General features: G+C 37.3%; 1 protein-coding gene across 3 annotated transcripts in view; it reads left to right on the top strand.

Moving 5' to 3' along the window:
• The first annotated feature begins 7,018 nt into the window (after positions 1–7,018).
• Positions 7,019–16,245, top strand: part of LOC126299234 (peroxisome biogenesis factor 10-like) — a 101,858-nt gene continuing 92,631 nt past the window's right edge. Inside the window, exon 1 of one of the 3 annotated variants that reach the window (XM_049991019.1) lies at positions 7,019–7,263. The gene's annotated coding sequence lies outside the window, so the exon portion shown is untranslated. The other 2 variants (XM_049991020.1, XM_049991021.1) reach the window with 2 other exon arrangements.

Genomic DNA, 16,245 nt, shown 5'->3' with positions numbered 1-16,245 from the left:
TGTATACTGTATGTAAATGATATGACTGCTTCAGTAAAAAAAAGTTATCATGTATGCAGATGATACATCCCTCATTGTATGTAGTAGCTTAGTCAGTGCTTCACAACCAAGAACCATCAGCGACACAGAAAGGCCACATGAAGATTTAAGTGAAAACAATGTATTTGTACTGAGAAAAAACATCCTACATGGAAAAACTCGCAAAGGAAACAGGAAATAAAGAGAAACTAAATATAAGACTTAAGGGTCACATTGCTAACAGCCATTGACACTTGAAAGTCTGGGTCTGACAATAGACAGACTTAGGACTTGGGGAAATCATACAGAAAAGATCAGTTCAAATGTAAGCAGCAATGTATTTTTAATGAGGAAAATGTCCCCTACAGTTGATGTAGACACATTATTAAAAGTTTACTATGGGCTAATTCATCCACATTTATTTTACTGTGTAATAATATGGGTTGGTGCAACAAATGTGCATATGAACAGACTGCTGAAACTACAAAAAAGGGGGGAATTAGATGTACTGTAAGACAATCACCAAGTAAGTCATGTTAAATAAAAGTCAAAGAATATAAAATTACGACTTACCCTCTGTGTATATATTTGAAACTATAAAGTATCTCAAATTAAATTGTCACTAATGCTAAACAGAGAACCACTTAATTACAGCACAGTACTTAAAGATGACTACCACATCAACTACAACTGGCCACTAAAGATCCTATTACAGCAGAGTGCTTGTTATGCAACAGATTACTACACAGTTTAAAAATATAAAAGCACTACCAGTTTTGAAAACAAAACACACAGCATGTTTGTACAGTGTTATTTTGAGATCAGTCCAAAAGAATTACATGGAAAGAATTTGCTGTACTAAAGCCATATCTTGAAAATTACGCTACACACACTGTGTCAATAAAAAGCTAACTTGAAAACTTTTTATGTTTCACCCATTGCAGCAAAAATTGAAATTTGTTGCCTATATGTAGTAAATAAAATTAATGGCAAAATTTTTGTTATGTCTACATTTTCATTAATTATTTTACATATACATATAATAATGTTTGTGAGATCTTAATTTCTACCGACGGTACAATGTTCAAATAACTTGTGGGAATGCAGCAAAGTGACGTCGTCGACAATCGCCGATATTTCGACAGGAACACACCCCGTCAGTTTTGCCTTGAAAATAGTAGGGTCTGCTCCTGTCGAAATATAGGCGGTAGTCGACGACGTCACCCGGCTGTATTCCCGTAAGATATTTAAATAATATATGTGCTCAAATCGTAACTTGCCCTGTGATTGTAATTGCAAATGTATACTGATGTATCCAACATAGCTCTAAACAGTGATCAAAGGATGAATAAATAAATAAATCTTTTTCGTATATTTCTTTATCTATATCACTGATCTTCTTCCTCCATCCACCAAACAACAATTTCAAGAAACTTTGGATCGTTTAAATTGAAACGTTCCTGCGAAGAGTGTGTTAATCGACCACGATATTATTGCACATGAGAATGAGGGTATTCTGAAACACTTGATAGTGTACGCACAACTGTTTTCGAATCATTCACAGTGCCATGTATTTCCTTATTCCCCACTTAACTTGTTTTCTGTAACGTCACCGCGTGTTTCCGGTAACGGCCACAGCAGACCAAAAGCGTAGTAATATAGAGGTTGGGTTATTACCTATGCCGAAGAAAGAGTTCACGAGGCGTGGTCTAAGAGACCCAAACATGTATCTGTAACACGTCTCGACAACAAACAAAGAAGGCGATAATGCAACCGGCAGAAAATCATTCTAGGATTGGCAACTTAAGGAGGGTAGTAGGGATGTAGAAGTATTCCGCCAGAACTGAGCTTGGGAAACGAGTTCGAAAATTTTCGCGCCGAGACACCACACCACGCAAAAGGGGAGTACGTGTTGCATCAAACTACGATTATTATATTAAGAGCGACCTTTGAATGATCCTTAACCATTCTATAAATATGTGGAAATACTTGCTTATTGTTTTAAGTCTTTATTTAGCCTATGTATCTTCTGTAATTTGTGTAGACTATATTATAAATTTCACATTGTGTCAGAAATACCTTATTTTTGGCTGGCAATACTGGTTATTGTGAACACTGTAGCTTCGCAGCCATTGTGTTGCAACCACAGAGATATGTGTACACGATGCCTCTTTTTCTCGAGCGCAATTGCAGACACATGGGAACAAAAGCGCATACACAAATGTTAGTGGAAGGAAAGCAACAAGCAACGAATGTACGTCCTCGTGTCCATTGCGCGATCAGTTTGCTTTCTGCTATGCTTCTTTCCTTGGGAGTTTGTGCTGAGGTTATTGTCATGGAAAGGCGACGGGAAAAGAAAACACAAAGGAGACTGTGGGTAAAAAGTGTCTAAACACAGTAATAGAGGTACTAGAAATACAAAGTGACGACAACGTTTTGAATGGAAAGTTCGGAAGGAAACAACAGCGAGACGTTAGATTTTCAACTTGAAAAACTGCAGCAGTAATGTGGAACTATTTATTTCACATTTCAAATCAAAACATATCAATGATTATTCCTAAAACCAAGAAATATTTAGGGAAGTTCTTAGTTGTTAGGTGAGGGCTAGTTCAATGCATCGTTAGTATTTTACTTGTTAAAAAAAATGTTTACACAAGTTTCGTGAATGATTATACCAGTATGCAGTGCTTGATTTGGAGGGGAAAAAAACCTACACAGATTTGAAGTGTAGACTTCTTAGTACATTGTTTTACCGCTTTTCTGAGAGTTTTAAAAGTACATTTGTACTGGCAAAAAAAATCTTCTATCCTACCGCATCTGACCATCTGCAGTTCTGGTTTTTTTCGGCAGAGATACCAATGCCTACCGTCACAAATGAAGCACTGCCGATACGTATCTACGTGTATACTCTGTAAGCCGCCGAGAGGTGCATATCAGAGGGTATGTCCCATTGTACCAGTAATTAGGGTTTCTTCCTGTTACATTCACAAATAAAGCGCGGGAAGAATGATTGTTTGAGTGCCTCTGTGCGTGCAGTCATTATTCTAATCTTATCCTCATGATCACTATGTGAGCCATTCGTAGGGGGCTGTAGTATTTCCCTACAGTAATCATTTACAGCTGCTTATTGAAACGTTGTTAGTAGACTTTCTTGGGATACTTTACGTCTATCTTCAAGAGTCTGACAGTTCAGTCCTTCAGTATCTTCGTGACACTCTCCCATGGCTTAAACAAACCTGTGATCATTCATGCTGCCCTTCTCTGTATACGTTCAATATCCCCCATTAATCCTATCTGGTACAGGTCCCAAACGCTTGAGCAATATTCTAGAACGGGTCACACGAGTGATTTGTAAACAACCTCTTTTGTAGACTGTTTGCACTTCCCCATTATTCTACCAATAAACCAAAATCTACCAACTGCCTTACCCATGATTGAACCATTGCGATTATTCTATTTCATATCCCTACAAAGCGATACACCCAGATATTTGTATAGGTTGGCCGATTGCAACAGTGATTCATTGATATTATAGTCATAGGATAGTATGTTTTTTAGTTGTGTGAGATGCACAGTTTTACATTTGTGAACATCTAGAGCCATTTGCCAGTCTCTGCACACTGTTGAAATATTATCAAGATCTGGCTGAATGTTTATCCAGCTTCTCATGGATAGTACTTCATTACAGATAACTGTATGAAGAGCCTGATTTTACTATTAATATTGTCTGCAAGGCCATTAATATATAACAGAAACAACAAGGGCCCCAAATTTTCCCTGAGGCACACCTGAAGTTACTTCTACATCTGATGATAACTCTCCATCCCAGATAACATGCTGTGTCGTCCCTACCAAAAAGTCCCCATTCTAGTCACAAATTTCGCTCGATACCATATATGATCGTACTTTTGAAAATAAGCGTCAGTGTGGTACTGAGTCAAATGCTTTTTGGAAATCAATAGACACTGCATTTACCTGGTTGCCTTGATCCAGAACTTGCAGTATGTCATATGAGAAAAGTGATAGTTGGATTTCACGTGATCTATGTTTCTGAAATCCGTGCTGGTTGGCACTGAGGAGGTCATTCTGTTCAAGATACCTCTTTAGCTTTGAGCTGAGAATATGTTCTAATATTCTACGAAAAATCGATGTCAAGGATATTGGATGTTAGATTTTGGATCACTTCTACTATCCTTCTTGTAGACGGGTGTTTCCTGTGCCTTTTTTCAAGTGGGCACAGTTTTTTGTTCAAGGGATCTACGACAAATTATAGTTATAAGAGGGGCTAACCAGCCGCAAATTCAGTATAGAATGTGACAGAGATTTCATCGGAGCCTGGAGTTTTGTTCAATTTTAATGCTTTCAGCAGTTTTTCAACACCACTGACACTAACACTTATCTCATTCGTCTTCCCATGGTATGAGGATTAAACTGGGGAAATTCTCTTATGTTAAGCATTTCAGCTTTTGCTTTGCTACCCTCAATTTCAGTTCCTGTCTCTTTTTTTCTGGAAAGTGGACATTAACTTTGGTGCCACTAACAGCCATTACATACAACCAGAATTTCTTTGGATTCTGTGAAAAATCACTTGACAATATTCTGCTATAGCAATCTCTGAAGGCATAACACATTGCTCTCTTGACAGACAAACGTGTTTCATTCAGCATCTCTCTGTATATAGCCTTACACTTTGTTTTACACCTATTATGCAGTTATCTCTGTTTCTTTAGAAATTGCTTTATAGTGATTGTGTACTATGGCAGTTCCCTGCCGTTATGCATTGTTTTACTGGGCACATATCTATCCACTGTATGGTCAACCATTCTTTTAAGCTTGAGCCAGAGTCCATCTGCATGCTCCTGACCTGTGCTGAAAGTATCAAACTCCTCATTGAGGTATGACACTATTGATTTTGTATCTAGTTTACTGATTGTGTATAGCTTTATGCTTGTTTTTGTTGTCCTTTGTACTTTGTTAATCATTGCTGCCATACCTGCATTATGGCCACTGATACCAGTTTCGATGTAAAGATCCTCAAAGAGGTCAGGTCTATTTATTGCTGTTAGATCCAATACATTTTTATCATGACTGGGCTTCCTGACTATCTGTTATAGTTAGTTTTCAGAGAAGGCATTTACTTAAGTTCCACAGGTTATCTCAACATGCCCACCACTAACAAAATTGTAATTTTCCCAATTAATTGTTGGATGATTAAAGTCTCCACCAATGATTACATTATGACTGGGGAACTTATGTACATTTGAACTGAGGTTATGTCTAAAGTTTTCGGTTACTTCATGAGATGAGCCTTGTCGACAATACAAGGGTCCATTTATCATTTTATGCCCACCCCCTATACTGAGCCTTGCCCAAAAAATCTCACATGCAGCTTCAATGTCTACTGTGACAAATACACCACTTCCATTTCCCATTTGCCTATCCTTTCGATATACACTTCAATTTTCACCAAAAATCTCACTTCTATTACTTTTTTATTTCATTGCTTTTCATGGGCACTTCAAACTCTGGCACTTTGTTACGAATGTTTTGGCAGTATTAGGATTTTAATTCTCCCACCTGTGGGAGGCATTTTTTTCGATCTTACACCGATACTTCTGGGTTTCCTACACCTATCGTTATCTGGACTGGATGAAGTGTCGCCTAATTTTAAAAAAAACCTTGTGTGCACCCCACACACAGTCAGCTACCTGAGCAGCAGCCTCTGATGTGTAGTGTACACCTGACCTATTCAGGGGGTTCCTACAGTTTTCAATCTTATAGCGCAAACCCAGGAAGTCGCAGCCTAGCTTGTCACAGAACCTTCGAAGTCTCTGGTTCAGTCCTTCCACTAGACTCAGGACCAATTGGTCACGATCAGCTCTGCGGACAATGTTGCAAATTGTGAGCTTCATTGAAAATCCACACCAAGGCTGGTCTTCTCAACCTTTTCTGCAGTCGCCGGAATGACCCAAGAATGACCACAGAGCTCAGACAACAGGTATCATTTGTTCCAACATGCGCCACAATCTACATCTACATACATACTCCGCAATCCACCATACGGTGTGTGGCGGAAGGTACCTTGTACCCCAACTAGCATCTTCTCTCCCTGTTCCACTCCCAAACAGAACGAGGGAAAAATGACTGACTATATGCCTCCGTACGAGCCATAATCTCTCTTATCTTTGTGGTCTTTCCACGAAATGTTTGAATGAGGTTATGTTGACCAAGGTCCGAGCTAACTGCCTGACGTGTGCGATTTGTTTCTTTCGACCGCTAATTACCGTTGTCGCCACCTATCGGCAAATGGCGGAAGCCAAGTTGTACAACTTGTACTTTTCTTCAATCAATGGACTTCCTCTTCTATTTTCCTGCTTCGAAACTTATGATATTTTATTCCTTACAGTATGGGAGAAGACTGTTTATGTAATACTTGACGTTCATTACATCACATCTCAAGTTTTTATTTAAATAATCGTTAGAGGCTACATTCCTTATGACTTTACTGTAAACATTTATAAATTTCAACGTGCATACTGTGGAGTCAAAAGACATTACTACACAAATCGCCCGACATGGCGAGCCGAACGAAGTACACAACGAAACTCACACGGGCCCCCTGTACTTGTCGGCTGATGAACAGCACAGCACAAATGCGCAAGAGTAGTTGCGCTGTTGGTTAGGGAATATAAGCTCGTGCGCAAGATTGAACAGAAAAAATGCATCATGTGGACGCATCTAAATATTTCACTTTTCTTGCAATAGTTAGCGATTTCTTGCCCATGACTACCAACCTGAACAACCAGAGCCATCTAGAATAAGGAATGCAATTTTGCGTTGGGGAAAGTGTATTCCAATGCTAGTTTTACGGAATGGAAAAGAAATTTATAAACTCTAACTCCAACATGCAGAGCATAAAAAGCATTTGCAATTATGCTTAAGATGAGAATGTTCTGTGATTTTTTTCCCCGGTGACTAGGGGATGGGGTACAGCAATGGATTGTATCAATGTTATCTGATGTTCAGTACTAAGTCATTTAACGCTTTCTTCGCAAATAATCTAATGAGAAAGTTTTTGATTAATTTGCGCCAGTAGAGCGCAGAATATCAATTCTTGCCCGTCCTTTTGTTTGTAATTGTGTCCTGTAAGGTTATAGAGAGACGTTGTAGCGTTGTGACACCTTATCTTTTGCTTTTATAGTTAAGTTAAAACGCCCTACTGCAGCAAAAACACATTTTAGAGTGGTGAGTAGGTCGACCTGTTTCATTCGTTTGCATTGCAGATATCGAAGCGAAGCTGTGCATTTGTCTTTAATCAAGACAACCTTATTTTACATGCGATTTTGAATATTGTGCGCATCATAGGTTTTGTTATTATGGTTAGCTACCTAAGGTACTGTTTGGCATTCAAACAAGAAAAGATACGAGATAAAATTAATTAAAACAGACATTCGTAACGTTCTTTAAAAATGACAACGACCCAAGTATGTCTTCGTGATCTGTCGTAACTCTTGCGTAATAAAAGGTGGCCTGTTTAGAAGTGTGTTTGCATACAATATTGCGTTTAATGGAAGCGTTGGGTACCGTTTCGTCAACACTCAACGAAACCCACAGTTTCAACCTAACCTAGACCGTGAGGTATGCTACAGATCAATATGTCACTATTACGTTAAGGGCATACAGAAAAGTAATGCCTCCGAATTTTGTGTGTGAAAACTCATTAAAGTTTCTAAATACAACAATCATTGTTAACATTCTACATCTTTCTTTTTCATATCTACATATTTATTTGTCAACACAGTCGCCCTGGCAACGAACACATTTCTCCTCATGAGAAACCAGTTTGTTGATACATGTGGGATGATTAACTTTGTTTATGGAGCCACAACCTCACATCAGCATGCACCGCTTCATCACTTACAAAAGTGCAGTTCTTGAAGTTGTTACTAAAGTTTTGGAAACAGATTAAAATTGGATTGGCCAGTTTGGCACTGTATGGAGGATAAGTGATGCTAGTGAACCCAAGATGTCAGACTTGCAGATGTCATATAACTCTTGTATGGTGTGGCATTGTCTTGCTGAAAGAGAGGGTGGTCCATGTGCAGACAAAAAAACTCAAATACACCACTGTTCCTCAAAGACTGATGTAGTTAAGTTACACACCACCATGTTACACACTACAATTTGAAATCTTAATGTGACAGAGGGATGCAGATATGTAGACATGGAGAATAAGTATGTAGTGTGTTAATAACCCTTGTTTTATTTTAAAAGCCTTAAGAGCTTCCCTGTAAAAAATTCGGAGGCATTACTTTTCACCACTCCCTCGTACATTTTAGAAACAAATGGAAACTCTGAAGAAACATTGCCAGTGTTCCCTATGCACCCGTATTTTGTCACAACCCCACATCATTGGTACATTACAGGATGAAGCTGACATTTGGTATTGGTAGGCTCAGTTGATCTAGTTGTTTTGCAGTGTGGTGAATTTAGTGTTAATGCACAACACTGCACTATGTTGATTATAATTTCTTCCCTAAAATTCCATTTTCAAGACTAAAGTCAGTCCAAAGTTGAAACTACTGTACCTGCACATGAACAAAGTTCAATCCTGACCCTTTGTACCTAATGATAAGAGGTACAAATAGCAAACCAAAACATCTCCATTCAGATCTATACAGCAATGAGCAATAACTCTTTCAGATATGCATTTCTTCCTATCTTTCACAGAATTCTTTAATAAATAATTCCCAACAACCATTCTCCAGAGTAGCTTCAGTTAATCCAAACAACGTAGGTGCTATGAGCTATAATCAGCATGTAGAAGGAGGCATATGTAACTTAAACCTATTTGCAGTTTTACGTTATACTTTTGCTACAACAGTTTTTACGCAGATGGTAAATATAATATTTGCCTTCTTCCACATTTGAAATTTACAACTCTGTAAATGCTGTATATAGTAAATCTTTTTGATCACTGCAGAAAATACGACATTCCCTGATCACCGTTGTACCAGAGAGGTTTGATTGTGAATGATTTATTGTTTTTATTATGTTAAAACACTCCGGCCAGTGACATTATAGTCCAGTTAATGACTATCTCCACAGCATGGAACATTGTTTAAATATGACTTGGTACACAATATTTGTTATAGAACTTCAAGTAAGTTAGAAATGGATCTGTTCTTTTGACACAGCTTTGTTTCTAACTTGTACATTTTCTATTACAGCGTTTCCACTGGATACCTTATCACCTCCTGGGTATAGTTACAAATATTCTTGTTTGGTATTATTCAAAGCTACAGTTCACATAGTAATTGGAATGGCCTTGAATTAGTCTGCACTTTCAGCAACATACTCAAATCATATTCAGTCACTGAATTAGGATAACATGTGGCAGCTCAATATTGTCAATGGAGATGTATTTGTCAGAAATTTTAAAGTGAAAGTGATGAAGCTTCTCATGGAAGACAGCAGTTTTTAGGTTTAGCATCGCAATTGATAGAGCATAAGCTCAAATAGGGAAGGGTGTGCAGGAAATCGTATATGTACTCTTAAAGCCACACTGGCATTCACCTGAAATAAATTTGTGAGAAAATATAAGTAATAACTGCCTGATGGATTGTTGACTCCCTCTCCTTCCAAATACAAGTTCAGTTTCTTAGGTTAGAGAACATTGTAAGTTCGTTGTTACTCTCATTCTGTATAGGAGGCATTATTTCAGAATTCAGCATGCATCAACTAATTTGGTATTAGATAATTTTCATTTGGAAACATGTTGATACAACCCATCTGTTTTGATGCATGGTATCATCAAAACAGTGGACACAAAACCACTCATGGCAGTCCAGTATGTGTAAAATATGCACCACAACAAGAATTATAGTTATTCTCATATCACATTGGTTGGTGTCACTACAAATTAAGATTTTGTATTGACATTCATAGGGCTTTGCTTGCAACCAGACTAACCTTCCAGCCGAACCTAGACCTTAAGCTACACTATAGAGTAGTTTGTTACCACAATGTATATTCCAAATAATAATGTAGCAAATAAATAATTATTGTCACTGTTGGGTTCTATCTCTGTTTGCATATGTATGACATCACATACTACATCATTATGCTTCAGATCAAAGCCAAAAATGGTATCAGCTGGTTGAACGTACTCCTCCTTTTTATTAATATTTGATTTTGTTTAATACATAATTCAGTCTGCAGCAATTTTTGATGTTTGAATTCACTTTTGTTTCCTTTTTTATATCATGAAAGCAAAGGAAACTTCAAGTGAATGGAAAATGCGTAGTAATGTCCTCTGTTCTACAAAAGGTGTTGACACACACTAAGAACAAAGCCTAATGATGTTTTTGCTTTGGTTTTGACAACATAAGTACATTGCTGTTTGTTGTTGGTACTCAAAGTTTTAAATTGTTTCATATAAGTAGGTGCTAGGAGGAGAAACCTTTGCTGTATCTTTGACTGGGTGACAGTATAAGAGTTATCTGTTTGCCAGTCAGGACTGCTCAGTTTGTCCCTTCTGTAGAAGCACTTTGTGTGACACACTATTGTAAACTACAGTGCAGTGGATGGTGCCATTAACTATGTATTTCACACATCATCCCAAACATCAGGTTAACTGTTCAAACTCTTTATATTGTTTTTGGTGTGCTGACTGAAATGTCCACAGTGTTGCCACAGTACATTACTTAGTGAAAAGACACCTTGTATCAAGTACTTGATTCTTGTTTGCCAAGATGGAGTAACATCTATAGCTACTATCTTTCCTGTTTCATTCATGAATGGTGCATGTGAAGCCTGCATATGAACACAAATTTATGTGATTTTATTGTCCTGGTGATTTTGCAAGAGATATATGGGAGGGAGCCGCGTGTTATTCAACTCTTCTCTTGAAATATACACTCTCGAAATTTCAGTAATGTGCAATGCGTCTTTTGTAGTGTATTCCAAAGTAATCTCATGGATGTCTTTGTGATGCTCTTGCACTTACTAAATTAACTTGTTGCATAACATGGCACTCTCTTTTTCTTTGTTATCTTCTTCCTGTAGTGATCATATCTCATAAGACTTGTAAACTGATCAGAAATATTTCCAATTTGGCACCTGATTTCTTTTCAGCTTGTTTTATATGGTTAGCCTACTTCAAATTGTTCGAAATGCAGGCTTGTATGTATTTAACAGATGTGACTTTTCTTTGATTCTTGATCATGTTATCAAACAACAATGGCACTTTCCACCTCTAAATATAACAAATAATCAAAAATGTTACTATCCCTTATAAGTCAGCTTGACTAGATAATGTCAGATGCAGGAACACTGCCTCCAGACAGTGTGTGCTCAAGTGTCACCAGCTGCCAAGTATTCTACAAATAAACCAGTCTGCTACCTGTTTTACCCATGACTGAGCCTGTGTGATCATTCCAATTTGTATCTGTACAAAGTGCTATACACAGGTATTTGTATGAGTTGGCTGATTTCAACAGTGACTCATCGATATTATAGTCTTAACATACTATGCTTTTTGTTTTGTGAAGTGCACATTTATACATTTCTGAAAAGTCTGAGGTTAGTATCGATATTGTCCACAAAGTCGTTAATATATGAAATAAACAGCAACCGTCCCAACACACTTCCCTGCAGCACACTCAAAGTTACTTCTATATCTAATGACAACTCTTCATCCAAGATAACATGCTGTGTCCTCCTGCCAAAAAGTCCTCAATTCAGTCACAAATTTCTCTTATCATCCAATTAATTGTACTTTTGACAATAAGTGGAAATCAAGAAATACTGCATCTACCTGACTGCCTTGATCCAAAAGTTTCAGTTTGTCATGTGAGCCCAGTCAACTGATTGGCTATCATACCATGCTACACATTTACAGAGAAGCATTCTTGAAAATATGTTCACAAAAGGATGTGGATTTTCATCAAGAGACCAATGTGAGTTATAAGTGTTATTGATACAATCATGAACGTGGCTTTCTCAGTAAACAGTATTAATGAGATTACTTGGAGAATTGCAATTAGCTAACGACAGAACTCCAATTGACTACCTTCACATCCATCTCGAAGGTGTCTAATTCACTATAAATGGTAAGCACAGAGGCTGTGCACACATAATATCCATCATATTCTTGTATTTGGAACACTGACATGTGTAGAAATCTGTGTGCAGTTGTTGAACTGTTACGTTGTACCAAGTGAATAATGTCCCGTACTTCATTTAAACTATTTATTTGAGTGTTTAAATGAAATAAAACTTCTGTGCTCTGCACAAGTCTCTCACAGTTTAATGACAACATGAATAAACACTCTCTAATCTGCTACTCTGCAGTTAAGATAGCACCTATTGTATCCACTACAGGCAGTAGCAGCATATCTATTACAAAACCTGTGCAAAAATACAATATCAGTATACTCAGTGTTTGTAAATACATCGGGTATACTGAAACAGTACAGTAGAACTGCTCACCAAATCACAGACCCCATTACAGATCAAAAATTCAATTATGTAAATGCAAGCACAACTTGAACAGCAAAACAAAAATGACAATCAGTAAATAAATCCATAGCAACTGGAGTACCAACATGTGAAATAAAAATTTCTCTCTGTAATCAACTGTATCTCCGTAAACAGTAAAAATTTGGACACATCTTGTATAGACTGTTTTATTAGCATTAGTCTGTCCTTCCATCTCTTAAAATATTTACTATTCCTCATGGAACACACTTTGTAATGGAATGTTCAGTGAATCTAGTTGTGCATATTGATAAGAACTTTAACTGTAAATAACACATTATAGTTCTTCATATGTGTTACATATTCTTGACATGGTCAGTCGGAAGATGATCTACAATGTGTGGTCAGTCTGAGGGTGATCTGCAATGTATGATAACTGAAGAAAATGTCACAAACAAAGATAACTAAAAAGCACTTTATTCGATAACTGGTTTCTACAGAACTAAGCTGTCACTATTGGATGTTATGCTTTAAATTTTTTTTAACATGTTGTCCAACAGTGTTGTAAGTTGCTTCACATTGTATATACACTTCCCACTGCCACAAAGGTCAATATACATCCGCATGCCAAATGTGAAAGTATTATGTACAAACATAAGCATAATTATATTGTTTGTACATAATACTTCTACATTTGACATGCTGATGTATACCGATTATCATGGTAGTGGGAACTGTATAAGCAATGTGAAGCAACCTGCAACACTGATGGACAACATGTTGTAAATTACAGAATAAGATCCAATGTTAACAGCATAGCTCTGTCAAAACTGGTCATCCAATGAAATGCTTTTAGTGATCTTGGCTTGTGAAGATTTTCAGTTATCTTTGTATATGCTTAAGGTTGGAACATTTTTTCTGTGTTTGCTTATTGATTTTGCTAATAAGGATAACATGTATTGTGTATGTCATAAAGCCTCCTGAAGACAACCATTTAGGCACCAATGCATACTAACACAGCTTAAAAGATATACTTGGTGCATACGGAGTTTCTCATTAACAGTTGTTCAGAATTTGAAAACAGCAGTAATATTCTTAAGTGTAACACTAGGAATAAAAACGATTTACATTATTTGTACACTGTCCAGATATAAATACTGAAGTAAATATAAGTCATGATGGAAAACAGCTAAAGTTACAAGCAATCAAAGTCTACCAGCCTCTCTTAGAAACAATGGTATGAGGTAAGGCAATCATTGGCCTTATAGAGTTCTCATTAAGCAGCTTATTGGCAAATAAATGTGTTTAACATTATAGCTCAGCTTCTGAATAAATATGGACAAACAAAATGTCAAATGTTAGCAAGCTTTCAGGATGGTGCCATTTTATCAATTGACTCCAGATGCAGAGAGATATAATGTTGCCCACTTCATATATAGTCAAAATATAGTAGATTTCGACATCATATCATAATCTTAATCGCATTGTACAGTGTCTGGGAGTGGTGGAAACCATCAACTCCAGTAACATAGTTGGTGGAAATTAAATTTCCAGAAAATTCTCGCTGAAGAGATCATTATGAAAAAGCAGCATTCTGACTATTAAAGAATAGGATTACCTTACAATAAGTTTGTGTGCTGTTCATAAAAACCTAAGCTAGCCCCAATATATTTATCCACTGTCTTTGGAGAGTACTTTTTTAAAAATTGTAGTGTTTGTAGAGAGGGTTAACAAGATCAATTAGGTCCAACTGCAGCCCAAAAGCTTACAGAAATCCTTAGAGTTTTCTGATCATGACATCATTTGAATGTTGTACACCTCAAAGTATTGGATAGCCAAATTGGTTCTCTGCTGATGGTGTCTTTCACATTGTAGAATGATTTCTTGCCATTTTAGATGAAATTATTCAGCCCTACAATTCCAAATGATTTGGCAAGATCTCTAAAAAGCCATAGCCTTGAGCATGTAAAGGCTGCAAGTGGCACCAAAATTAGTGTCCTCTCCCTTCCAAAAGAGACAGTAATTGAAACTGAGGGTAGCAAAGCAAAAGCTGAAGTCCTTAACTCCGTTTTCATATGTACCTTCGCAAAGAAAAAGACAGGAGAATTTCCCCGGTTTAATCCTTGTACCACTGGAAATATGAATCAAATAAGTATTAGTGTCACTGGTGTTGAGGAACTGCTGAAATAGTTAAAACTGAACAAAGCTACAGGCCTCCATGGAATCCCTGTCACATTCTATACTGAATTTGTGGCTGAGTTAGTCCCTCTTCTAACTAGTATCTGTTGTAGACCCCTCACACAAAAAACCATGTCCAGGACTTGGAAGAAAGCACAGATCACACCCATCAACAAGAAGGGTAGTAGAAGTGATCCACAAAACTACCATCCAATATCCTAGACATCAATTTATTATTGACTCTTGGAACATATTTTGAACTCAAACATAATGAGGTATCTTGAACAGAATGACCTCCTACATGCCAACCAGCATGGACTCCGAAAACATTGATCATGTGAAACCCAACTCGCATTCCTCTCACATGACATACTGAAAGCAGTATTTCTTGATGTCTAAAAAGCATTTGACTCAGTACCCATCTATGCTTACTGTCAAAAGTACAATCATATGGGGTATCAATTGAAATTTGTGACTGGACTGAGAACTTTTTGGCAGGGAGGACACAGCTTGTTATCCTGGATGGAGAGTCATTGTCAGATGTAGAGGTAACTTCAGGTGTGCTCCAGGGAAGGGTTTTGGACCTGTTGCTGTACGTATTGCGTGTTGATGACCTTGCAGATGATATTGATAGTAACCTCAGACTTCTGCAGATGATGCAGTTATCTATAATGAAGTACTGTCTGAAAGAAGCTGCATAAAAATATTCAGCAAGATCTTGATAAGATTTCAGAGTGGTGCATAGACTGGCAAACTGCCTTAAATCTTCAGAAGTGTAAAATTGTGCACTTCACAAAACTAAAAAACTGTATTGTACTACTATAATATCAGTGGGTCACTTTTGGAAAGACTCAGTCAGGGGTAAAGCAGTTGGTAGACTGCAATTAGTTTAGAAAGGAGATTGGTTTCAAATCATTCATGCGAACCATTTTAGAGTATTGCTCAGAAGTGTGGGACTAACAGAGGATATTGAACATATACTGAGAAGGGTAGCATGAATGGTCACAGATTTGTTTGACTTGTGGGAGAGTGTCATAGACATGCTGAAGAAACTGAACTGGCAGACTCTTGAAGATATATGTAAACTATCCCAAGAAAGTCAACTAACAAAGTTTCAAGACAAGGCTTTAAATGGTGACTCTAGGAATAAATTACAAGGCCCTATGTGTCACCCACATAGGGATCATGAGGACAAGATTAGAATAATTATGGTATGCACAAAAGCATTCAATCAATCATCCTTCCCACACTCTGTATGTGAATGGAATGGGACGAAACCCTAATAATTAATACAATGGGACATACTCTTTGTCATGTACTTCATGGTGGTTTGCAGAGTATATATGTGGAGGTATTGTTTCATTTGTGAAGAGGATCAACTGCCTTTTCTTGAGTTTCCATTTCACTTATGCTTCAGCCAATTATAAATATTCTCATGTGGGGAAGTAAGTAGTGGTACACAGATCACCACTGCCCTGATATGCGGGCCTTTTTCCAAAGGTTCTAGTTAACTCAACGTACATTAGGGAATAGCCAAAATGTCTTCACACCTTTGATTTATTGTAAAAT

Source organism: Schistocerca gregaria, chromosome X (assembly GCF_023897955.1).
Source record: "Schistocerca gregaria isolate iqSchGreg1 chromosome X, iqSchGreg1.2, whole genome shotgun sequence".
Taxonomy (NCBI): domain Eukaryota; kingdom Metazoa; phylum Arthropoda; class Insecta; order Orthoptera; family Acrididae; genus Schistocerca; species Schistocerca gregaria.
This window is presented reverse-complemented; position numbering and strand designations above follow the sequence as displayed.